The sequence below is a fragment of the Microtus pennsylvanicus genome, chromosome X (genome assembly GCF_037038515.1).
Source record: "Microtus pennsylvanicus isolate mMicPen1 chromosome X, mMicPen1.hap1, whole genome shotgun sequence".
NCBI classification, from domain to species: Eukaryota; Metazoa; Chordata; class Mammalia; order Rodentia; family Cricetidae; genus Microtus; species Microtus pennsylvanicus.
The window spans coordinates 38223324-38250224 of NC_134601.1; the positions used below are offsets into that span (position 1 = coordinate 38223324).

General features: G+C 36.4%; 1 protein-coding gene and 1 non-coding gene across 3 annotated transcripts in view; both read right to left on the reverse strand.

Annotated features, from left to right (window-relative positions):
* Nucleotides 1-26901, reverse strand: part of Htr2c (5-hydroxytryptamine receptor 2C) — a 223523-nt gene that overhangs the window by 170227 nt on the left and 26395 nt on the right. The gene's annotated exons all lie outside the window — the stretch shown is intronic.
* Nucleotides 21357-21484, reverse strand: LOC142841895 (small nucleolar RNA SNORA35). Its single transcript, XR_012909137.1, has one exon. It is a non-coding gene; the product is annotated as a small nucleolar RNA SNORA35 (small nucleolar RNA).

The following is a 26901-nucleotide window of genomic DNA, read 5'->3' on the forward strand; positions in this document are numbered from 1 at the left end:
CATCTCATGTGTCACCAAAGTGATGTTTGATACATGGTCATAATATATCCTCATAGGGGATGATTTTAGAAGATTTCTTTATTTTTATTTTGGTTGTGTAAGTGTCTTGCCTGAGTATGTAAGTACACTGAATGCAGGCAGTGCCCAAGGATGCCACCAGAGGGTGTCAGATCCCCTGGAGCTGGAGGTAAAGACAATTCTGAGTCATGTGAGTGCTGGGAATTGAACGCTGATCCTCTGTAAAAGCAATAAGTACTCCTAACTGCTTCGCCATTTTTCCAGCTCCTAAATGAATGTTTAACTTCTAATGGAAACTTTGACTCTCCGTGCGAGATTTTAATGATTTTACATGAAAGAATAACCAATAACAAATAAAAGTATAAAATCAATATTCAAACCCAAGATATGGGTTTTGAATCTAGGCTGTGGGATCTGGAGAAAGGGTTAGGAAAAAGCTTAAAAATGGAGAGTTAATTAATCTGTACCAAGTACAATGTTATCCTTTAAGAATTCATGGTTTATCCTTCTGGACGTCTTCCAATCTCTATTAAGTTCACATTGCATGTTCTGAGTATTGAATAAAAATCTACACAGCCCATGCAATGAGCACACCCTAGAGATAAGTAGGGTCATGATATGAGGTCCCAACGTGATTATCACTTCATCACTTTTTTCGTTAAGAAAAAAATAAGTTAAGTACATTTGAAATGATTAATTTACAGAGCTTAAAATTTAACTAAAGAATTAAGGAATATTAGAGATTAAAGAACCCATTGATTAGCAATCCCTCACCCTCTAGCACTACAGTGTGCATTCTTCTAAACCATATCAAGAAGACAAATATCTACTCCAAATAAATATTGATGATATCTGAGAACCACTTGGGATCTCATCTTAATTTATAAACTCAGATTGGAATTGCCATTGTGTGTTACATACAAACCCAACTTTGTGCTCTGGCTAGTGAACCAGTGACTAGGTGATTTCGTGGAAAAAAAAATAATTGAGCACAGGAAAAAGGAAGCATTTCTGTGGATTTGTACAGATTTTATTATATTATAAAAAGGGGCAAATGTAACTAAATTAGCTTAGTTATTTTGTAAAAGATAAAAGAGTTGATGTAGATCAAAGATCTCTGTCAATTGTAAAAAGTAAACAAATAGAATTAATTCTTATTCTTACCTGAATCATTATTATCTCCTCCTCGCAGGTCTCATTTTTTAATATTTTTAACTGTTTGTTTCTCTTCTTTGAAATGTTTCCAACATATTCTATATTATTGTTCAGTTACACGACCCTGAATTAAATGTTAAACTTTATGGGGTATCTATGTGAGGCCTATTTTTATCACCTATTGTTCTTTAATAAACAAGTTGCTTGGAATACAGCTGTGAGGAAACAGATGAGGTCTTGACTACAGTAAGTTTAGAATAAAAGGGCAATACAGGGAGAGAGTTAATAAGGAAGTGAACAAATGCACAAAATAATTGAAGAGGAATAATGTTGTGAAAACAAAACAGATTAAAATGAAAGATGGGGTTGAATAGTTCAGAAGAGTGGTGTATCAGGGCAAATCGATGAGGCAGTCACATGTAACCTGGGACTTGAAGAATGCGGAACATCTAGCCATAAGAAGATCTGAAAAAAATAGTGTTACAGAGAGACCACCAGGAGCACATGACTGCAAAATGAATGTGACCTACAGTGGCTGAGGAAAAAGAAATGCCTGTGATCATATCATTGAGATATAAACACTGGACAGATTTAAGCATGGAATGAGTTAATATGAACTTAAAAACAAGCAATCAAACATTCACTCATGGTTTGGTAGTGTTGCTTCTGAATCCTATAAATACATTCAACAGAGCGCCACCTGGAACGTCATTTATTAACTGAAAATTCTGCAAATTTAACTTGGGCTTAAAACCTACTGTAGATTTAAACCTGTCAATGTTAAGAACAAATATGAAAAATATTTAAATGAAATAATTAGAGGAAAATAGAAGATTACAAAGCTTTGCCTCTGAAACTGACATATTAAGCATCAAATTATCACTTTACTGAAGCTTCTACTTCTATATCAGAAAAGGGTGAATTGTGAAGCAATATTAGCAAAAACTTTCATGAGTTAATTAATATTCCATTCATATCTCTGGAAATTATTTTTGATAAAAATACTAATATAGCTTACATGGCTTGAAATGTAAAAAAAAAAACTTTTCATGACAGTGTCAGTTTTGAGATAAACTACCCCAAATATGTCGCACCTTGGCATTGGATAAATGGCAGAAGAATAATGATCACATTTACCTACCTCATTTTTACCCATAATACTGAAGATGAGAATCAAAGTCTCCTACATGCTAGGCAAACCCTCTACTACTGTGTGTTCACCGGCCCTTTCCTCTCTGTCTTTGTCTCTCTCATTCTTTCTGTTTCTCTGTCAGTCTCCCTCCATGTCCTCCTCTCTTGGCCCTCCCTTACTTCCCTCTGTGTGTGTGCGCACACACTTCTCTTTCACTCTCTGTCTGCCTCTGAAGAACTAAAAATAATTTAAGAAAAACAAAAAATACTCTGAAATGCAGTCAGCAGAGAAAATATAATTGATAACTACTAACCCATGCAAATTGTTTATTGTTATAAGTAAGTTACACTTTGATAATTTCCTATCAAAATATTGTGACACTGAGAACTTTGTCCAGTTAGAAATTTATAGTTTGTATCATGTAGACAAAAAATCAGAGCTTCAAGCCCACCCCAAACCAGATCCTATTCCCTTACTGTCCAAGTTATGTCATACAATTTATCTATGGCTCATATTAAATTACTACATACATAAAGAATATGTGAAGACTAACAAATCAATATGGTGTTAAGTCTTTATAAAACTATTAACATTCACAAAATATGACCTAAAGTAAGGATTGCAAAGCAATCAATATGGCTACCACCATTTCCCTAAGACAATATTTAATAAGTTCGCTTCTAGAGCTCTTGCCAAGAATAAAAACAGTCAGACAACTTAAGTGCTCTTTAATCTACAAAACCCTTTATTTATGTATCTCAAAAGAATCCAAGGGAAACACTAGTAGTAGTCTGATGTTACCACAAGCTCATATCTGAAGAAAATAAAATATTCTTCCCTCTCTTGAAAAATTCCATGACCTGGTTGAAAATTATTTTCTTAGAAGACAAATTCCTTTTTTTTTTTTTTTAAAAAAAAATCAGTCGAGCCTGCCTGCAGCAAGAGAGGTAGGCGCTTTGTTTACGAGCTACCCAACCAGCATGGAGATCTGATCTTGGCACCAGGAGAGCCATCATTGGGGTGAGTTTCAGACCCTCGGCAGCAGCCCGGGACATGGAACTCAGATGTTCCTCATCCTCCCTATACTTCCTGGGATTCCTGCTGGGCCTATACTCCTAGCATACTGCCTCTCTCTTCCTATCCCACACAGCTTACATCCAGAACCCTCCCCCCTTCTGCCTCCCTTCCCTCTTCGGGGCCCTGGGGCTAAATCCCGAGGGCAACCTAGCGGGCAGGAGCTCCTTTGTTTCAATAGCCTGCCTGCACCAAGCAAGGTAGGCACTTTGTTTACGAACTACCCAACCAGCAGGGAGATCTGATCTAGGCACCAGGAGAGCCATCACTGGGGAGTGCCATCACTGGGAAGGTACATCAGTAGGCAAGGAGACCTGTTCCTGTAAAAGAAGATCCATAGGGGAGCATTCAGAGGAAGAGATGGGCAGGTGCCAATGCAAGAATTCACCCAACAATCTGAAAAACAACATGAAACCACCAGAACCCAGTGACCTCACAACAGGAGGACATGAACACCTTAATCAAGAAGAAGTAGAAATAATTGACTTTACAAAAGTGATTGACACCCTTAAACAGCATGTAAAAAATGCCCTTAGAGAAATGGATGAGAAGTATAACAGAAAGTTTGAAGAATTGAATAAATCCGTGAATGACACCCTAGGAAACCAAGGAAAAACAATCAAACAGATAATGGAAACAGTTCAAGACTTGAAAACTGAAATGGAGGCAAAGAAGAAAACAAAAACAGAGGGCCAGCTGGACATGGAAAATCTAGGTAAACGAATAGAGACTACAGAAACAAGCATAACCAGCAGAATACAAGAGATAGAAGAAAGAATCTCAGATTCTGAAGATAACACAGAGAAAATAAATGCACTGATCAAAGAAAACAGCAAGTCGAACAAACCCTCATCATAAACTTTCAGGAAATATGGGACACAATAAAAAGACCAAACCTAAGAATAATAGGAGTAGAAGAAGGAGAAGAAGTGCAGCTCAATGGTCCAGAAAATATATTTAATAAAATTATAGAAGAAAACTTTCCCAACCTAAAGAAAGATGTACCTAAGAAGGTTAAAGAAGAATACAGAACACCGAATAGGCTGAATCAAAAAAAAAAAAAAAACATCCCCTCGCCATATAATAATCAAAACACAAAGGATACAGAATAAAGAAAGAATATAAAGAGCTGCAAAGGAAAAAGGCCAAGTTTCTTATAAAGGTAAACCTATCAGACTTACACCTGACTTCTCTATAGAAACCATAAAAGCCAGAAGGTCCTGGATAGATGTACTGCAAAAACTAAGAGACCATGGATGCAAGCCCAGACTACTATATCCAGCCAAGCTTTCATTCACTATAAATGGAGAAAATAAAATTGTCCAGTATAAAAAACAAATTTAAACAATACGTAGCCACAAATCCAGCCTTACAGAAAGTACTAAAAGGAAAATGACTAACCAAGGAGTCCAACAATAACCACAATAACTCGGACATCGAGAGACCCTTCACCAGCGCAAATCAAAGAAAGAAAACACACAAACTCTACTACTAAAAAAGTGACCGGAGTTAACAACCACTGGTCATTAATATCACTTAATGTCAATGGACTCAACTCACCTATAAAAAGGCAGAGGCTAAGAGATTGGATACGAAAACAAGATCCAACATTCTGCTGTTTACAAGAAACACACCTCAACCACAAAGAAGGGCACCTACTCAGAGTAAAGGGCTGGGAAAAGGTTTATCAAGCAAATGGACCTAAGAAACAAGCAGGTGTGGCCATACTAATTTCTAACAAAGTTGACTTCAAACTTAAATCAATCAGAAGAGATGGAGAGGGACATTTTATACTCATAACAGGAACAATTCATCAGGATGAAGGCTCAATCCTGAATATCTATGCCCCTAATATAAAAGCACCCACGTACGTAAAAGAAACATTACTAAAACTTAAGGCAGCCATCAAACCGCACACTAATAGTAGGAGACTTCAACACTCCTCTCTCACCAATGGACAGGTCAATCAGACAAACCTAACAGAGAAACAAGAGAATTAATGGAGGTAATGAAGCAAATGGACTTAACAGACATCTATAGAATATTCCACCCAAATAGGAAAGAATATACCATCTTCTCTGCAGCTCATAGAACCTTCTCAAAAATTGACCACATACTCGGTAACAAAGCAAACATCTACAGTTACAAAAAATATTAGTAACCACCTGAATCTTATCAGATCACCATGGATTAAAGTTAGAATTCAACAACAATGCTACCCCCAGAAAGCCTACAAACTCATGGAAACTGAACAGTCAACTACTGAACCATACCTGGATTAAGGAAAAAATAAAGAAAGAAATTAAAGTCTTCCTTGAATTCAATGAAAATAAAGAAACAACATACTCAAACTTATGGGACACTATGAAATCAGTTCTAAGAGGAAAGTTCATAGCACTAAGTGCCCACTTAAAGAAAACAGAGAAAGCACACATTGGAGACTTAATAACTGAAAGCTCTTGAAAAAAAAAGAAGCAGACTCACCTAGGAGGAGTGGAAGACTGGAAATAATCAAACTGAGGGCTGAAATCAACAAAATAGAAACAAAGAAAACAATCCAAAGAATCAATGAAACAAAAAGCTGGTTCCTGGAGAAAATCAACAAGATTGATAAACCCCTATCTAAACTAATCAAGCGGCAGAGAGAGAATATGCAAATTAATAAGATCAAAAATGAAAAGGGGGACATAACCAAAGACACAGAGGAAATTCAGAGAATCGTTAGATCTGACTACAAAAGCCTGTATGTCACAAAACTGGAAAATGTAAAAGAAATGTACACTTTTTTAGATAAATACCATATACCAAAGTTAAACCAAGACCAGGTGAACAATCTAAATAGATCTGTTAGTCGTGAAGAATTAGAAGCTGTTATCAAAAACCTCCCTACCAAAAAAAAAAAGACCAGGACCAGATGGTTTCAATGTGGAATTCTACGAGAACTTCCAAGAAGACCTAATACCTATACTCCTTAATGTATTTACAATATGGAAACAGAAGAGTCATTGCCAAATTCCTTTTATGAAGCTACAGTTACTCTGATACCAAAACCACACAAAGACTCAACCAAGAAAGAGAATTACAGGCCAATCTCACTCATGAACATCGATGCAAAAATCCTCAACAAAATACTGGCAAATCGAATCCAAGAACACATCCGAAAAATTATCCATTATGATCAAGTAGGCCTCATCCCAGAGATGCAGGGCTGGTTCAACATACGAAAATCTATCAATGTAATCCATCATATAAATAAACTGAAAGAAGAAAAAAACATATGATCATTTCATTAGATGCTGAGAAAGCATTTGACAAAATTCAACATCCCTTTATGATAAAAGTATTGGAGAGATTAGGGATACAAAGGTCATACCTAAATATAACAAAAGCTATTAACAGCAAGCTATTTACAGACAGCTAACATTAAATTAAATGGAGAAAAACTCAAAGCCATCCCACTAAACTCAGGAACACAACAAGGCTGTCCACTCTCGCCATACCTCTTCAATATAGTCCTTGAAGTTCTATCAATAGCAATAACACAACATAAGGGGATCAAGGGGATTTGAATTGGAAAGGAAGAAGTTAAACTTTCGTTATTTGCAGATGATATGATAGTGTACATAAGCGACCCCAAAAACTCCACGAAAGAACTTTTACAGCTGATAAAATGTGGCAGGATACAAGATCAACTCCAAAAAATCAGTTGCCCTCTTATACACAAATTATATGGAAGCAGAGAGGGAAATCAGAGAAGCATCACCTTTCACGATAGCCACAAACAGCATAAAATATATTGGGGGTAACTCTAACCAAAGAAGTGAAAGATCTATTTGTCAAGAACTTTAAGGCATTGAAGAAAGAAATTGCAGAGGATACCAGAAAATGGAAGGATCTCCCTTGCTCTTGGATTGGGAGGATCAACATGGCAATTCTACCAAAGGCAATTTATAGATTCAATGCAATCCCCATCAAGGTCCTATCAAAATTCTTCACAGATCTAGAAAGGACAATAATCAACTTTATATGGAAAACCAAAAAACCCAGGATAGTCAAAACAATCTTATACAATAAAGGATCTTCTGGAGGCATTACCATCTCTGACTTCAAAATCTATTACAGAGCTACAGTAATGAAAACAGGGTGGTACTGGCATAAAAACAGAGAAGTCGACCAATGGAATCGTATAGAAGACCCGGATTTTAACCCACAAACCTATGAACACCTCATTTTCGATAAAGGAGCTAAAAGTATACAATGGAAGAAAGAAAGCGTCTTCAACAAATGGTGCTGGCACAACTGGATGTCAACCTGTAGAAGAATGAAAATAGATCCATATCTATCACCATGCACAAAACTCAAGTCCAAATGGATCAAAGACCTCAATATCAATCTGAACACACTGAACCTGATAGAAGAGAAAGTGGGAAGTACCCTACAACAGATGGGCACAGGAGACCACTTCCTATGTATAACCCCAGCAGCACAGACATTAAGGGCAACATTGAATAAATGGGACCTCCTGAGACTGAGAAGCTTCTGTAAAGCAAAGGACACTGTCACTAAGACACCAAGGCAACCTACTGACTGGGAGAAGATCTTCACCAACCCTGCAATAGAGAAAGGTCTGATCTCCAAAATATATAAAGAACTCAATAAACTAGACTTTAAAATGCTAATTAACCCAATTAAAAAATGGGGCACTGAACTGAACAGAGAATTCTCAACAGAAGAATTTTAAATGGCCAAAAGACACTTAAGGTCATGCTCAACCTCTTTAGTGATCAGGGAAATGCAAATCAAAACAACTTTGCGATATCATCTTACACCTGTCAGAATGGCTAAATTCAAAAACACCAATGATAGCCTTTGCTGGAGAGGTTGTGGAGAAAGGGGACCCTCATCCATTGCTGGTGGGAATGCAAACTTGTGCAACCACTTTGGAAATCAGTGTGGCAGTTTCTCAGGAAATTTGGTATTAACCTACCCCTGGACCCAGCAATACCACTCTTGTGAATATACCCAAGAGATGCCCTATCATATGACAAAAGCATTTATTCAACTATGTTCATAGCAGCATTATTTGTAATAGCCAGATCCTGGAAACAACCTAGATGTCCTTCAATGGAAGAATGGATGAAGAAAGTGTGGAATATATACACATTAGAGTACTATGCTGCGGTAAAAAACAATGACTTCTCGAATTTTGCATGCAAATGGATGGAAATAGATAACACTATCCTGAGTGAGGCCACCCAGATCCAAAAAGATGAATATGGGATATACTCACTCATAATTGGTTTCTAGCCATAAATAAGGGACACGGAGTCTATAATTGGTGATCCTAAAGAAGCTAAGAAAGAAGGTGAACCCAAGGAAAAACATATAGTTATCCTCCTGGCTATGGTAAGTAGACAAAATTGCCAGGCAAAAAATTGGGATCCTGGGGGTGGGGTGAGATGGGGATAAGGGGAGATGGGGAGAGAAAAGGGAGAAGAGGAGGATGGGGGGAACTTGGAGAAACAGGATGACTGGGATAAAGGAAGGTTGGATAGGGGAGCACGGAAGCACATATCTTAGTTAAGGGAGCCACCTTAGGGTTGGCAAGAGACTTGAACCTAGAGTGCCTCCCAGGAGCCCAAGGCGATGTCCCCAGTTAGTTCCTTGGGCAGCTGAGGACAGGGAACCTGAAATGAGCCTATCCTATAGCCATACTGATGAATATCTTGCATATCACCATAGAACCTTCATCTGGCGATGGATGGAGATAGAGACAGAGACCCACACTGGAGCACCAGACTGAGCTCCCAAGGTCCCAATGAGGAGCAGAAGGAGGGAGAACATGAGCAAGGAAGTCAGGACCACGAGGGGTGCACTCACCCACTGAGACAGTGGGGCTGATGTATTGGGAGCTCACCAAGGCCAGCTGGACTATGACTGAAAAAGCATGGGATAAAACCGGACTCTCTGAACATGGCGGACAATGAGGGCTGATGAGAAGCCAAGGACAATGGCACTGGGTTTTGTTCCTACTTCATGTTCTGGCTTTGTGGGAGCCTAGCCTGTTTGGATGCTCACCTTCCTAGACATAGACGGAGGGAGGAGGACCTTGGACTTTCCACAGGGCAGGGAACCCTGATGGCTCTTTGGACTGGAGAGGGAGGGAGAGAGGTGTGGTGGGATGGGGAGAAAGGCGGGAGGAGGGGGATGGAAATGGGAGGCTGGGAGGAGGCGGAAACTTTTTTTTTCTCAATAAAAAAATTTAAAAAAAGGAAAAAAAAATCAGTCTTGTGGCTTTCCCCCATTACATATTCATTTATCACATAATAATGACAATGTTGGAAGTTAATTATTAGTCATGATTTGAGGTAAAATTTACTGTCAACTATCTGTAAGTATTTAAATGAAAATTCATGATTAGTTCAAGAAATCTTCTTTTTCAATGCTGTTTTGTTAGCAGCTAGTTTCTAGACAAACTAATATACCCTCAAAGCACACATCTTTCTAAGGAAACTGAAGAGCTAGAAAAATGATATTGTTTGGTTATAATAGCCCTACACATGAAGCAAAATCCAAGTAACCATAATTAAAAACCTGAATAAATGCATAAAAAGGAAATTAAGATAAAAGTAGGCTTGCCTGCATCTTTTATTAATCTGAATATCATTTGTACATTTTATGGATCAAATACTAGTTTGTGAGTTTGTGGAGGAGCTATTGTGTAGCCTGCAGGTTGTTCTATGCTCTTTCCTTAGCATTACAAATACAGCACAGTGGAAATTTCTGTACTAATATATATTCATACAGTAATTTCAAAATGAGTTCATGAACCAAGTTTTTGAAAATTTCTTTCTCTAGAGCTAGAGCCCTGTGTACATACTCTACTACTGATTTAAACCCCCAACTCCAAATTTTAAAATGTCCTAATATATGTTGTATATTTTTATTAAAAACTCAAATTTGGTGTGACAAGTTGAATCTGTGAGTAATGGGCTAGTCAAATGATGACACGAGTTACATCCCCAGACTCATATAAAGTTAGAAGGAATTAATTACACAAAGTTTTCCTTAGAATCCCACATTCATACCGTGCCACATATGGCCCAATATGTACACATCACATACACACAAGAACAATAAATAAAATTAAGTTTAGGTTCCCACTTGTAGCAATTCCTTCCTACCCACTTTGATTGCTTCTTTTTATCTTATAAAATCCAGTAGTATGCAGTAAGTTATAAAGATGCAGATTAAACATTTATAATCTATACAGGAAGCTATAGTTTACTTTAATCCTGCCGAAGTGAATGTCATACCCTGAGGGAATGGCTCACTACTCTCCCTCAATGATCTGTTCCAATGATAGTTTGCTGGGAAATATCATCATACTCTTCACTTTTGAGAGTAATTTGAACTTTAATGAGGAAAATGGAGAACTAATTGTTGAAAGAAAATTATCTTTCTTTTCTTTCCTCTAAACATATGAAAATTTTCATGCCACTAAGTTTGGCTAGACAGGAATTTTATTCTTGCTGCTAGATTTACTTCAAAATATAGCCACATAAAAATGAAAAGGTTCAATATTGGAGTTACTCTGAAAATCACTTTCAGCATTTCACAAAATTGCTACTTAACTTTTCAGAGTGACTATACTAACCAAGATCAAGAAAGCAGAAGCATTGCCAACAATGCAGGAGTCTTATTTTCACATTCTCAAATACAAAGTCTGAATGAAAGCAAATCTACTTTCTTGTCAAATGACAGCATCTCAGACTTATTTTGAATATTCTATATGAACATAATTCAGTGACATGAATTTATATTTGAAATTTGCTCTTAATAAAAAGAAGTACACATTAGCAGGGGCTACAGAGCTTGCTTAGCACGTGCAAGTCCTCAGGTTCTATTGTCAGTACTGCAAAAGCAATAAAAATTTCAAAGGAGAAGTAGAAAGCACAGTAGAATAAAAGACACTATGATTCCATCTTATTACATGGAAAGGCCCTGCTCTTGAAAAGACAGTCAGAACTTTTTGCCCACTACATGCGAGAAGCTTGAATATGAAGGATATACTTTGTCTTGATTACATGCATGGAGTCTGTAAATATCAAGTCTTCAAGATATTATTATTCAGTTGTATGAGCTATCAAATTCAAAATGAAATTCAATAATTGAAAAAAAAATAGAGATAATTTGTGATCTTAAGTATTAATTAAGGCAACTGTTTTTTTTTTTTGGTTTTTCGAGACAGGGTTTCTCTGTAGCTTTAGTGCCCGTCCTGGAACTAGCTCTTGTTGATCAGGCTGGCCTCGAACTCCCAGAGACCTGCCTGCCTCTGCCTCCCGAGTGCTGGGATTAAAGGCATGTGCCACCACCGCCTGGCTTTAAGGCAACTCTTAATTTCATATTTCTCAGCTTTATTTTCTCATAGAAAAAAATGAAAACATATGGGAGCACCTTTCCATGTAATATGAGATTTTAAATCTCGTAAGATCAAAGAATTAATGCACTTTTTCCTGTGATGTTGCAAGTAGTGATAAAATGTAACTGGCAGTTTTTAATTCTCCCTTTCTAATGGACCATTTGTGAACTTTATTCCACAAGTACTTGGCATCATGTTAGAATTCTCCGGCGATTATTGCTACTCAGTAGGCATGCCTAGTGAAATCCCTGTTTCACGTTGTCATTCAATGTGAGGGTATAATATACCGAAGAATGGATGCTAAGAGTGATAAACTCTAGTTGCAGTATTCATGATTCAAGGATGCCTTGTCAGCAGTCAATTAAAGCAAGACTATCTCTTTTGATGAAGCTGTGAGGACTGCTATTAAGAATAGATTACAATTAAAAAACTTACAACACTCTGACACAGTTTAAACAGCTTTTGCTCTGCCAAAAAATCTTTAATCTCTTATAGTTAAGAGGGAGTTACTTATAACTCACTAGTTCATTTTAAGTTTAAAATTTGAATAAAATATACAATATAAATGTATCCCAACCTTATGAAGCATAAAAATTCCAAAATTTATTAGGTGTTGACTCCTGACAGCGGGAGTGGGGGTTTTCTTTTACGTGTTCTTGTGCACTTTTGCCTTACCCAGCCTTGTGTTTTGCCTTTTTACTTTGCCTGACCTGTTTTGTTTGTTTGGTTTGGTTTGGTTTTTTTTGTTGTTATTGTTTTTTGTTTCTCAAGACAGGTTTTATTTGTGTAGCTTTGGAGGCTCTCCAGGAACTTGCTTTGTAGACCAGGCTGGCCTTGAACTCACAAATATCTGTCTGCCTCTGCTCCTGAGTGCTGGGATTAATGGAGTGTGCTATCACTGCCTAACTTGCCTGATATTATTGTATTTTGATGTGCCAGGTTCGATTGATATTCCTGGGAGACCTATTATTTTCTGTGGGGATGATCTGGGGGAGAAAGAAGGTGCGAGAGAACTGGGAGGAGTAGAGGGAAAGGAAGCTGTAGGTGGGATTTATTGCATGAAAATATAAATAAAAATTAAAAATATTTATATTTTAAATATGATTATGTTTGTCTAGACATTATTTCAATATAGTATATCAAAATTTCTCCAAATATTAACATTCAGAGTCATCAAGTTTCATAAAACATTATTATTTCTTAGACTGAACTTAATACATACTTAAGAATAGGAAGATTTTAAAACATATTTCTTATCGGGAGGCAGAGGCAGGCAGATCTCTGTGAGTTCAAGGCCAGCCTGGTCTAGAAGAGCTAGTTCCAGGACAGGAACCAAATGCTACAGAGAAACCCTGTCTCGAAAATCCAAAAAAAAAAAGCATATTTCTCATATGTCGATGTTCTCAAATGTTTTTATTCTTATACAACAAATTAGCAGGTTAGACAACACTACTAAAACGTCTCAGTTCTTTTATTACTATGTTTTTTTTTTTTGATTTTTTGAGACAGGGTTTCTCTGTGGTTTTGGAGCCTGTCCTGGAACTAGCTCTTGTAGACCAGGCTGGTCTCGAACTCACAGAGATCCACCTGCCTCTGCCTCCCGAGTGCTGGGATTAAAGGCGTGCACCACCACCGCCCAGCTATTACTATGTTTCTTATCTTTGGAAGATCCAAGGTATCCTTTTGACATTATGTCATAAAGGCAATGCATGACTTACACATTACAGCGTGCTGCAGAGAAGAAAAGATATTAAAAAAAAGTCTCCTGCATTTCAAATCTTTACATTTCAAAACATTTCTCTTTTATGCTACCTTGAGTTTAAATGTAGCGGTTGTCATGTTGTGAGGTTGATTACAACCAGCTGGTGAATCTTCTATCCCAACGAAATCAATCATGGTGACAGTTGCCACGATGGCCTCCTCCATGTATTTCATAAGCATGGAGGAGGACATGTGAGCACCTGCCTCCTAGATTTAGATTGTGTTGGTGCTATGACAATGTAATCTTCTAAAAAATGCCAAGAGGTACCTAACAAATAAGTTCATACTTTGGTTATGATGTTTTCCTCCAAAAATAAAATTTCTCATGAATTTGAAATTAGTACTTGAAACTATATACAATTTAATCAATAAATGACATATGAAGAATGTTTCTTCCACATTGATTCAATATATAAATAGAAATCAAAGAAGATTTGGTCAAAATATATATATGATGTTTGTGACAGGAGTATATTTTTTCTTTTCATAATAAAACCAAGTGTTCAATGATGGAGCTCTAGAAGCAAAAGCAAACAAGAAATACTAAAAATCTTTAAGAATATTTATTATTTGTACAGAACATTAATCAAACTGTTGATAAGGTGGTCAATTTTATGATCAGAATATATCAGTTTTATCCTTAAAAAGTATAACATGCAAGGATTTCACTTATAACATAGTTGACCTATATTTGTTAAACTATTGTTCTTGGTAATAAAATATTTATGATCCTAAGTCCCTATTGTAATATTAATAGTGACCAATTTTATGTTCAACACATTCATTTTATTCTGTTATAGTTTAGTCTTCTGGTCGTGAATAGGCTTTCACTAGCTGTTTATAAATTATGCATAAGTTTATTTGGAAAATTCAGCGATAATTCCATTGAACCAGTTATTAATTTCTAAATTAGTATGACAAAATAGTGGGCATGGTGGCACATACTTCTAATTTTAGCCTTAGGGAGGCTGAAGCAGGAGAGAGTTTGTCTCAAAATGAGAAAAATAAGTAAACCTCATCTTTAACGAAACATAACTTAGTCAGTAGCCCTGAAACACAATAGGTACATATTTACCTTTTTTCTGTTTGGGGAAAGTTTTGTATTTTATCAGTAAAGAAGGCCTACTCACTATCCTGATAATTTAATTAGGCTACAGTCATTTAACTATTATACCTACTCAGATACTATTGACTTTTCAGGTAGAAAAAAAGAAGCGAAGGAAGAAGAGGAAGATGAAAAGCAATGGCAAGAGCCATCATTATCTTCTTGCTCAATTCTCTAGTTTTTCAGTTATTTTGAGACTAAGAAAGCCCAAAGTTTATATATAGATAAATATATAACACTCCTTATAACCCTCCACATTTTATTTATTTATTTATTTATTTATTTATTTATTTATTTATTTATTTATTTATTTGGTTGACTCTTCACACTCAAACTTTATTTATAATTTACTTTTTGCCAAATATAAATTGCCTGCTTAATTCATGGTAGAACAAATTTTTATATACCCAAAGTTTAGTTTGACCAATTTTCTTTTTTTTAATTAATTTATTTATTTAAGGATTTCTGCCTCCTCCCCACCACTGCCTCCCATTTCCCTCCCCCTCCCCCGATCAAGTCCCCCTCCCTCATCAGCTCGAAGAGCAATCAGGGTTCCCTGACCTATGGAAAGCCCAAGGACCTCCCACCTCTATCCAGGTCTATCTTAAAACCCTCCACATTTTAAAAGTACATAAGTATTTGATGGGTTAAGATACTGTTTTCATGATCAGATTGTTTTTAAGCTAAGTCTGTTTCTAACTTCTCCAGTTAATGGAGAGAAGTAGCTGTGTAAGTCAAGAGTAATGTATAAACCATTTTGATGGTTTAGAGCTACGTTCCCCACTCCCTGAAAAGGAAAAACCTTCCCAGGAAAGTGGGCCTTCAGCCTTGAACCGACTGGATTCACAGGAGACATCTAAACTTCTTTGAGTTGACAAGAATCTCTTGCTGTTCAATTGTTCTACCTGCACTCCAGGGAGCATGGTGTCCCCCTCTTGTTGGGTGATGAGCACTGGGAATAAAAGTAGTCTTCTTGAAGCCACGGTGGTACTGGAAATGAGGATCTGGCTTCACTTGTGTAAAATGGCAAAGGAGACTCATACACAGGATTGTGGATCCCTGAGCAAGTGCAAGCCTCAAATACTACCTGTGGCATAATTGAAGATTTTACTCTGGAAGCATGCAAGGCCAACTTCCCCTGGAGGAGTTCCCTCCTATTATTAATTATGTACCACTCCTATCTCTATGAATGGAATGTGGTCTCTATCCAATTATGAAATAAGGGGTATGTCAAAAAGTGAATTTAACACAACAGATGTTTGTTGCTTTTGTGTAAGTTACCTCGAACAATTGTTTTTGTTTTTTTGTTTGTTTTTGACAGAGTGACACATGATCTCAAAACTGACTACAATACTACGCCACTGGAAACGTGACAATAGTGATTGTTGTAAAAGTCAGAAGAGGAAATAACTTGGCAGGTCATTTACATTGACCTGGTGGACGGTATTATACAAAATACTCTTACCATTAAAAATCCTGATGAATAAGTGAATCCACTTCTTTCCTTTATACAACTAAAGAAAATAAAGTCAAAGTGCATAGTCTTTTCAGAGTCTTAAACTTAGGAAATGGCAGACACAGACTGACAGACCACAATTTCTGAGTCCTAGCGTTCTTAATTCTAACATGTCTTTGTGCTCACTGTTGTCCAGTGAGGTGTAAAGCTGTGGAACATAGTCACTTTAGTCACTATGCTTGTTCATGGGACTTCATGCTCACAGTACCCTTTACTAGGAAACTAGCATAGCCCAACGAATGATGCTCCTTTATTGCCTCTCTGAATTCCCACGGGGCTTACTGACTATATCAAAAATGTAAGCTTTACAGTTAAAAACACAGAAGTTACTTTGTAATGATTTCATGTACAGATCTTGAGCTTTTAAGGTGTTTTTCATAATCCTCCGGATAAGGAATGTTTGTTTATAATTCTTTCTGTATCATCATACAATACTCCGGCCTGTATGACTGAGTAGAAATAAGCATGCAACTGTAAATTCAAATAAGGATACTCTTGAGAGTCAAAGAAATTACTATAGATAATAAGTACAAGCAGACTATCCTAGACAACTACAATGTATACAATGTATACTCGCCTTAATAGTATTGAATTTTCTCAGCATTGAATTAAAATCATTCCATTTCATCATGTAATTATCTGGGTATGAGAGTCTGTTTACAATTTATCCATTATATTAAGACACTGAAAACTCTTTACCCATTATGAAATTTTAATGAATTTTTGTATATGGATGTAATTTGCTCAGGAGGCATTAATACTTCAACAAAATATTTATTTGTTGCATTTTAAAATTATTTCTTGAGATAATAGAATTATATCATTTTGAAATTCTAGCCATGTTCAACATGTTTTAAAAATATTTAGTACTGAAAATAAATTCAAGAATGACAAAAATAGCTTTGATCCTAATTGCTTCTCAGTAGAAAATAGATAATCCAGTGTCTTTCTGTTTAGGGTAGATGACAGAAGATGATGTTAGGATCTATGGTTCCTGGTGTCTAATTTTGAAGTTCAAAATATTTTACATAAATCTTCTCAAAAATGAAGTTTTTTCGTTTCTTGAGGAATAAAGAAAGGAGGAATAAGTAAGGGAAGCAAGAAAAGTATGATGATAAATTCATGCACAAATAATGAGTAAAATTTTGTCTACTGCCATTCTTGATCATATTTCTGCCTTTTTATCTATTATCTCTCCATGCATGTATCTACCATCTTCCTGTCTACATACCTATCATTCACCTACTTAACATCTTTCTATTTCTACATCCACCCACCCACCTTCCTAGACAGACAGAATACCTTTGGACATCAAAAGGTAATGAAATAAATCTGTGAGTTGATTTATGTCAAAAAATAATGTAGCATTTTGGATTAGTTGCATGTGCCTGAAGTTCTGGCTATTGTGGTGGGTGAAGCAGCAAATGGCTTGAATGCAGTCACCCAAGGTCAGCATGAGTAACCTAGTAGCCTAGGATGAAACAACAACAAAAAAGATCAATTTTCTCTGATAACTGACATAATATCACAATAATGTATATTTTAATGCTTGAATGCATACTAAATATTCAAATATCGCTGATGAACCAATCTATAGATGCAATCTGTTATTGTGCAAAACCAGGAGGTTTGGTGAATAAAAATACACTGCAGCAGAATGAATTTTAGTACTTGAACTATGGCAATTTCACCATCTGCTTCAGATAATGGAATACTACTCAGTCATTGTGTCAAACACAATGACATCTTGAAATTTGTAGGCAAATGGATGGAACCAGAAAAAAAATTGCTGTCTTAACAGCAATAAAATCAAACTAAACAAACAAACAAACAAACAAACAGAGAATACACTTACAGAAAGATCCCGGCAGGATAAGTGTATCAAAGGAAGCATTACATAGGTAAATTGATTGTGTTTCCTCTTGAATAACACATTCTATAATAAACACACTTTATTAAAAGATAAACAGCTGTTTATAGCAAAGACATTCCTAGTCTTTGTCACAAAATGTTTTCACAATAGTAAATTATCTCAATTATCATTCTTTTTCAATCACAAAGTTCCAAATGAATCTAAAGTAGTCCATCAGGAAAGAATAAGGAGTCAAAAATAATTACATGGGAAACAGTATGCTTCCCTTAGATAAAAATGCTTGACAGAGACTCACCTATCCAAATGGACCTCTATGAAAAGTCTCAAGATAGTATGATTTTAAGAAATTAAAATCTATTGAAACGCCTGACTTCCTGCATCCTGTTACCAGTGTGGTGGGAGAGGGGCATTAAAATAACTCTTAAAACACAATTAAACTAGTAAAGGGCAAAGAATAAAACTGTATTTGTACAAAATTTCTTCACTGGATAAGTGGGTAAGGTGAGCACTCTATCGTCTTATATTTTTAAGGAAGATGACATTTACTTTTATTTTCAAAAGGACCAAATCTTTGAAATTTATATAAGGAACATCATATGTTCTCATACTTCATATCAGTCACAAACTTCAAAGTGTAATATTTTCTTGGTTCTCTAACAATAATAAACACGAGAGTCTAAAGAACAGTGTATTTTTTAAAAATATACTCTGAATTGCTGATTAGAAAATCAATCCTAGGTTATAGTCATCTATTAGGGAAATTGACCATTATCTTAATTAAGCTTATATAGCTATTACTAAGGATTTAAATTTTATCATAGGTATGTATTTTTCAGTGATATATATCACCGTCATTGTTCCCCAGAGGGTAAGTTTATAATGAGTTTCAAGTTGTGTACATCCTTTAACAATGCTGACCTAATTATGAGAAAACAAACAGGATCCAAAGATCCTGATCCCTATTTCTTTATGGTGTAGGCTTTTACTTTAAAATCACTTTCTAGAAAGATATGGCTACTCTTTAAATCAATAAAAAAAAATTGTGAGATCTTTCTTCGGTGTATTGCTGTAGGAATTTCTATAGCCAGTAGCCTTTAAGTTACCTGCCCACTTGGGTGTGGCCTCTTATATATGCCAATGCAATGCATGCCTTGGCTTTCTCTTCCAGCTGCCATATTTGGTTGCTGTTCCCCATTAGAGCAGAGGACTATGATTTGTGTCTCTACCCCTAAATAAATAGCCCTTTATTATACTCACTTCTGAGCTAGTGTGGAATTTCTTTTTTTTTTAAATATTTATTTATTTATTATGTATACAATATTCTGTCTGTGTGTATGCCTGCAGGCCAGAAGAGGGCACCAGACCCTGTTACAGATGGTTGTGAGCCACCATGTGGTTGCTGGGAATTGAACTCAGGACCTTTGGAAGAGCAGGCAGTGCTCTTAACCTCTGAGCCATCTCTCCAGCCCCTGGAATTTCTTTTTAGCATCCATCTTCGGTGTATTTATTTTGCTTATAGAACTTACCATTGATTTCACAAAGTTATATTTACTAAATTCTTTTTTTTCTTTTCTGAGACAGGGTTTCTCTTTGTAGCCCTGGTTGTCCTGGACCTCACTTTGTAGACCAGGTTGGCCTCACAATCAGAGATTTGCTTGCCTCTGCCTCCTGGGATTAAAGGTGTGTGCCACTATCAACCATCTTTTACTAGATTCAAAATCATTTTGTTTTATATAATCCCAAAATTATGGCATTCAATATTGCTTTTATCCAGTTCTGCTTACAATAACCAATGTTTGGTTTTGCAGATAAATTACATGAATTTACTCATCAGTAATTGTTCATTGAGCTTATATTTTCTGAAAGAGACTGCTGTTTGTGAAACAGTGGGTTCTAACTTGTATGTGAAGATAAATTTGTTTCTAAAGAATCTCCTACTACTCACTATGTGGTAGAATGAGATTATAACAGAGATTTGAATATTTAAACATAACTTAAAATTATAAAGAGGCTAGCAATGGTGCTGTAGGAGGGGCCTCCTGTTGGTTCCTGACTGCTCAGCCCTAAAATAATCACATAGAATCTATATTATTTAACTCATTTCTATTAATCTGTGTATCACCAAGAGACTGTGGCTTACCAGAAAAAGTTCTGGCGTCTATCTCCAGCTGGACTACATGGCATCTCCTGACTCTGCCCTTCTTTCCCTCAGCATTCAGTTTAGTTTTCCCCACCTAGCTCTGTTACCTATAGCTCTGATATAGGCTCAAAGTAGTTCCTTTAGTAACCATGATATTCACAGCATACAGGGGGGAATCCGACATCACCTCCCCTTTTCTGTTTAAATAAAAAAAGGAAGGTTTTAACTTTAACATAGTAAAATTACATGTATCAAAACAGGTATTAAACAAGATTATTGTTATAATATTTATATCTATCTTTTATCATGACTAAGGAAAACTAACTCTAACTATATATTCTTCAACTCCATGAAAGACTCCAGAGGATTTCTTTTCATTAAAACACTGATTGGCCCATTAGCTCTAGCTTTTTATTAGTTAACTCTTACATCTTAATTTTTCTGTATCACCACGAAGTCATGGCCTATCAGCAAAGTTTCAGCATATCTGTGTCCAGTGGAGGCTTCATGGCTTCTCCTGACTCTGCCTCCTTTCTCCCTGCATTCAGTTTAGTTTTCCCTGTCTAACTAAGTTATACCTTGTTATAGGTCCAAAGCAGTTTCTTTATTAATCAGTGGTAATCACAGCATACAGAGGGAAATCCCACATCACAATGAACATTGAAGTAAGACTTGGAAAAAAGACTTCTCTACATCTAATTTTCTACATCATATACAGGTGTTGAAGAAACTAGAGAAGGCTATTTTGTCAGAAGTCTAATAAGATCATGGAGCAAACAAAATTCAAGAGAATCAAGTCTCTAAGGACAATTGATGTCTCATTTCAACGTGTCAAAGGAAGAAAATCATGTGTTGTCCTTTCTCAACAACACTTAATGGACATTTTTTGCCAAAAAAATTAAATATGCTTTCATGAAGTCTCAATGAGAATCTTTGGTCATTCCAGTAAAATCAAACATATTTATGGACTTCAAATCTGAATATTAAAGGGGATAATGTAAATTGCTAAAAGCTGCACAGCTAGCAAGGCTTAAAATGATGCCCTTGCGAGGATAACACTGAATACTCGCTATTAACCTGTTATGGACATCACTACTTTTACTTAAGGGTAGGGGTCATGGAGCTGCCTGCCTGTCATTACCTCATAGTTGTAAGGAACATGTTGTACCCACCAGCATGCAGGAGGAGTCCACAGTGTGACTCTCCCAGATTTTGGAGGGCTTTGCTTTCGCACTGTTCGATGCCCAATTGGTCATGGGAAAGACCAATGGGTCACTTGCCAGTGCTACAGACAGTAAAGCTATTGATGGGGTCATGTACTCTCTGCAGCAGAAGCAGCTAGGAGGAAGGGGTGAATAAGAAACTGGAAAGAACTCAGAAACTAATGGTGCTTTCACTCAGCAGGGTGATTTACCAATTAGGGTCTACTTCAGAGGAAAGAAATAGGAGTTGAGATTTAGTTGAGTCTAAGTCCAAAGCTGCAGCCCAGTCACTTTGTAGTACCTTAGAAAACTTGCTCAAAGCTTCTTGGCCTCTGTTTCTCCATATGTTGAATGAAACTGTTGTGACAATTACAGGGAAAATGTGCAAGATCCAGTGCAGTATGCAACCTTGGATGTTCAAGTCTGTCATGCATAGACACCTGTCTACTTCTTAAGAACATCTCTCTTTTTTAAATTACTATGCGTGAAACATTTATTTTAAAACTTATGGACCTTCTTCTTTTTTTAATAAAAAAAATGTCATTTTTAATCTCTCTGTGTGAAAGTTCTTCCATCGGCCAGAAGATGGTTACATATCTCCTGGAGCTGGAGTTGTGAGTTACCTACCTGATTCAGTCCCTTGGAAGAATAGCATGGACTCTTAACTAGTGCATCCTGTTGTGCACCAGGGAATATTTGTAGTTAATAATTCTATATATTTATACTCCTTTTATAATTCTCCTCTCAGAAAACAAAGTTGTTCTGTACTATGTTGCTTATGTTGACTTAAAGGTGGGGTGACAACTTACAACTGTATAATATTTCCTAGAAAAGAACATGGATCATGGCTGGGTGGTGGTGGCACATGCCTTTATTCTCAGCACTCGGGAAGCAGAAACAGGCAGATTTCTGTGAGATCAAGGCCAGCCTGGTCTACAGGATGAGTTTCAGGACAGGCTCCAAAGCTACACAGAGAAACCCTGTCTTGAAAAAAAAATACAAAACAAAATAAGTACATGGATCATTATATTTGAATTGTATTAAGGACAATGTTACATCTTTCCTGTGTACCTGGATGGACCACATTTTCCCTCAAGTGTACAAAACCAGAACACAAGGTCTTTGATACATCTCCCATTTTCCCCCTCCTGGCTATAACTGAAAAACTGCTACTTGGATATACCTCTGGCAAATAATCATTATTTCTTCCCCCATGTTTTGTTTTATTAGGTTAGCAACTATTCACTAGTAAAATTTTATAAAACAAAGATAACACTAAAAGAATACTATATCAAAAAAAAATACACCTACCCAATGCCTCCTGGACTTTTGCCAGACTGAATGCCCACTATTGGGTACTCAGCCACCTGAATTCTAAGAGTCTGGACTCAGTGCACACAATGGGATTAATTATAACCCTTAGTGTGTGAATCACTATTATCATCGCACCACCCATTACTCTCTTGCTATAATTAATTTGTTATTTAAAATTATGCACTATGAATATCTAATTTTAGGAGATAATGCCAACATTTTTCCAAGTATTTGTATGGTTTTGTATTTCTGCCAACAATTTATAATAGATTCATTTGGTTCATATTCTTGTAAATGCTTGATTATTTTAAACTTTAAAATTTTTATCAGTGTAGTCAGTGTGAAATGTTACTTTCATTTTCTCTACTCTATGAGTCTGTTTTCTAAACACAAATTGAGGATTATGTCATTTTTAATTCATAGACACTGAAAGTTTAAGGAAATAAAAACAACAAAAACAATTTTAGAATTTGTATTACTCAATACATGAGTATGAAAATAGCTATTCTTCAGAAATAAAAATTTGTAAGCTCATGTATGACCCATAAGATGACATTTTCCAGTCTGAAGTGATAGAACAGTGGCAAATTAAAGGCAAAATAGAAAACCAAGTGTTGTTTTTGACTAAATGTGAACATTTGATTTTTACCAGTAAAACCCTCAAGTCATATGCTAGGGTGAATGCCTTCTAGCTGAGAGAGGCAGAGAAAGCACACAGTTGACCTTTCTCCATGCACTGATATCTATCCAAAACTCTATTTCTCATCTGATATCTCAAACTAAAAAAAAAAACCTGAAGCTGAATGTCCCTCTCTTCTACTTCTTGTGCATCTCTCTATCCATCCTCCTGACTTCCTCTTACTCTCTATGATTTTCTTGTTCACTTCCTGGCAACTGGCTGATGCTCCACCTCTTGTCCTATAGTTGACCTTATTTAATCCTGTTTACAATATTTAAGCAGAAAGCTCTTGGATCAAAAGTGTGTGCAAGGGCTGATTCACACAACTGTAGTGATATTTTATTTGTATTTTAGTAAATACAGCTTACATGAAGGTCAGTGCAAAGAAGCCACACTAGGCAGCCATACAGGCCAGGTTGTGAATACTTTACATCTTAGAAATTATACTAGTTATTCATAGAGGCTGGGTGGTGGGAGTGCATACCTTTAATCCCAGCACCAGAAGGGAATATAATGTTTGAATGAGACAGGAACTTCCCATCTTTCAGTCTGGAGATTTTAAAGCGGTAATAGCTTTCTAGTGGCTTGGCTGCTTTTGCTTTTCTGATCTTTAAGTTGAACCCCAATGTCTTACTCTGGGTTCTTACAAATCATACTACCATTGACACCCAATGTAGGGCCATTTAATATTATAAATTTTATAAGATTAGCACATATATATATATATATGTGAGTGTGTGAATATTTTGTCATGATGTTAATGGTCATATAGAGTACTAATTTTAGAAAAAGGTTTTATTTAGCTTCATGTACATGATGTAGACTACAAATTGCTCAGAACAATTTTGAGGTGACTAGCTGAGATGATATAGCCTAACAGAGTACTGTAGCCAGAACTTGAGACCAGTCCTGCACTTTCCCATTGTGCAGAGCCTGGACAATGAATAATACAGCCACCTCTTCCAGAACTTGATAATTAACCCAAATTTTCGTTTCAGGATCCCCTAAAGATACTGTCACCACCCAGATAGCAGGAAGTAAAATTAAGAATATAATGCCCACATTCCCAAGAAGTTGAACGGGTAGTTTTACATCATCCAATGGGCCAAGCAATGTTTAAAAGAATACAGTTTCTGTGTAATTATTTCAGGGCATAAGCTAGTCAGGCAGCCGGGAGCTGGGTGGCAGGAACGCAGCCCTCAGCTCCTTGAACAGAATGGCGCCCAACACTGCTTGGCCCATTAGTTCCAGCCTCTTAATGGCTAATTCTTACATCTTGCCTTAACCCATATCTAATAATCTCTGTAGCACCAGTCTTACCAGGAAAGATTCAGCCAGCATGTCTGACCTGGCAGCTTGCTTCATTGTGTTTGCCCTGGGGAGCAGATGCATGTCATCTCAGCTCACTTCCCTTCTTCCCAGCATTCTGTTCTGTTTACTCTACCCACCTATGTTCTAACCTACCAGGGCCAAGCAGTTTCTTTATTAATTAACCAATGACCTTCCTCCATCATAGACTGACATAATATGACATTTAAGATGTTTTAATAACATTGGTTATTTTGGTCCTTTTTTATGACAATGATTCATGTCTGCTCCTGGCTGCAACAATCTCCTTCAGATAAGATGATAGGCATCATAGAAACTCCACATAGAGTTTACTTTCTTTGTGGCAAATGTAAGGCACTGGGAAGAAAATGTCCTTGCCACAACTACTGAAAGTATGCTGTATCAATGGGACAAGCAGAACACAAAAGAAAGGGACTGCCAAACCTTGCCAAGATAAGGTGGGAGAATCCTTGAAAAACCCTGCTTCATAGAAAAGTCTGTCAGATATTCTAGTCCTGTAGGCCAAAGATGGATGCCCCAACATTGCAGAGGAACTTTGGGTGACTGCCTAGGCAGTCAGATGCTTCTTTCATTTCTCACATTATTTTGGAATTTGCTTGTACTACTTCCTGCTTACTCAGTTATTATTATTTCCTTCTTTGGTCCCTGAGGTAGTTAAAGACTAGATGTTTATAGTTATAGTTTTTCTCTTTTACCAGATGTAGAAATCAAGTTATAATAGCATGAAGTAAATTAGTTACAAGATTTTGGACTCACCAAAATAGGATAGCTATGGAGTATTTTCTCTGAATTTATCAAATGCAAATGGACTAGATATTGGTAATGTATTTATTGCCTGTATATAGTTATTATACTTATTGAGTATAGTTTTTCTTATGTTAGGTATAGTCTTTTTTATTTTAGACCAAAAGTGAAATGTAGTGATATTTTATTTGTATTTTAATAAATAAAGCTTGCCTGATGGTCAGTGCAAAGCAACCACACCAGTCATCCATATAGGTCAGGCAGGGGTTGTAGATACCTTTAATCCCAGCAGCCACACCAGTTAGTCATAGAGGCTGGGTGGTGGTGGTGCACACCTTTATTCCCAGCACTAGAGAGGAATATAAGGCTGGATGAGACAGGAACTTACTTTAGTTCAGTCTGAAGATTTTAAAGTGGTAAGAGATAGCTAGTGGTTTGGTTGCTTTTACTGCTCTGATATTTAGGTTGAACCCAATATCTGACTCTGGGTTCTTATTATGCATGCTATATACCACAACTAGAAACAAGTTTTTCCAGTAAATAACACAATCTTGAGGTTCACAATGTGATAAAATATTCTACAACATTAATGTAACGACATATGTCTTTAATCCCTGCAAAAGTAAACAGATCTTTGTGACTTCTAGGGCAGCCTGGTCTATACAGTCAGACTGTCTTAAAAATGTCTTTGATCAAGTAGGAAAATCAACATAGTGCCTACCATGTCTAAGTGACCTACACAAAGAGCTTGAATGGCACATAGAAAAAAGATGCCTACTGAGTTGAAAGAAGTAATGCAAAATAGGGAGTTGTTACAGGCTAATTTATAGGAGTATTTTCTAAAGGAACTTTAGCTGAACTGTGGGCTTCAATGACTTTTTATCCCTTTTTATATGCACAATCTAAATATTTATGGCACACTGTTCTTTTGTTTGATTCTTGTTAGTTGTCTTATCTTAGAAAAAAAATCCCGAGAACCTTGAGAGGCCAGAGATCATGGTGACCCCCTCTTTGCAACCCCATTAATTCCTGATAGTGCTGACAGTATAATAGTTCCATGTAACTGCTTCAGCATTATTCAAGTGTATTCTTGCATTACTATCCAAGTATCATCCCGACATATTATTCTACCCATTCTTTACTGTAACCTTCAGAGACACAAAGGGAAGGGAAAATACAGTTCAATCAAAAGCACTTAAATAATAGTTCTGGAATCTTCTTTTTGTCTTATGTTTACAACAAATTGTGTGAAAACTTCTGAATAATTTAGAGCAATAAACAGTATACTTTCTCTGTGGCAGGGATGTTTTTATATGTTAATTGGAAGTTTTTGCTTTTCTCAAAAGTAGGTTACATCTTTTTTAGTTCTAAAGCAAATTAATGTGTTGCCTATTGATGTGAGCAGTCAAATTAACA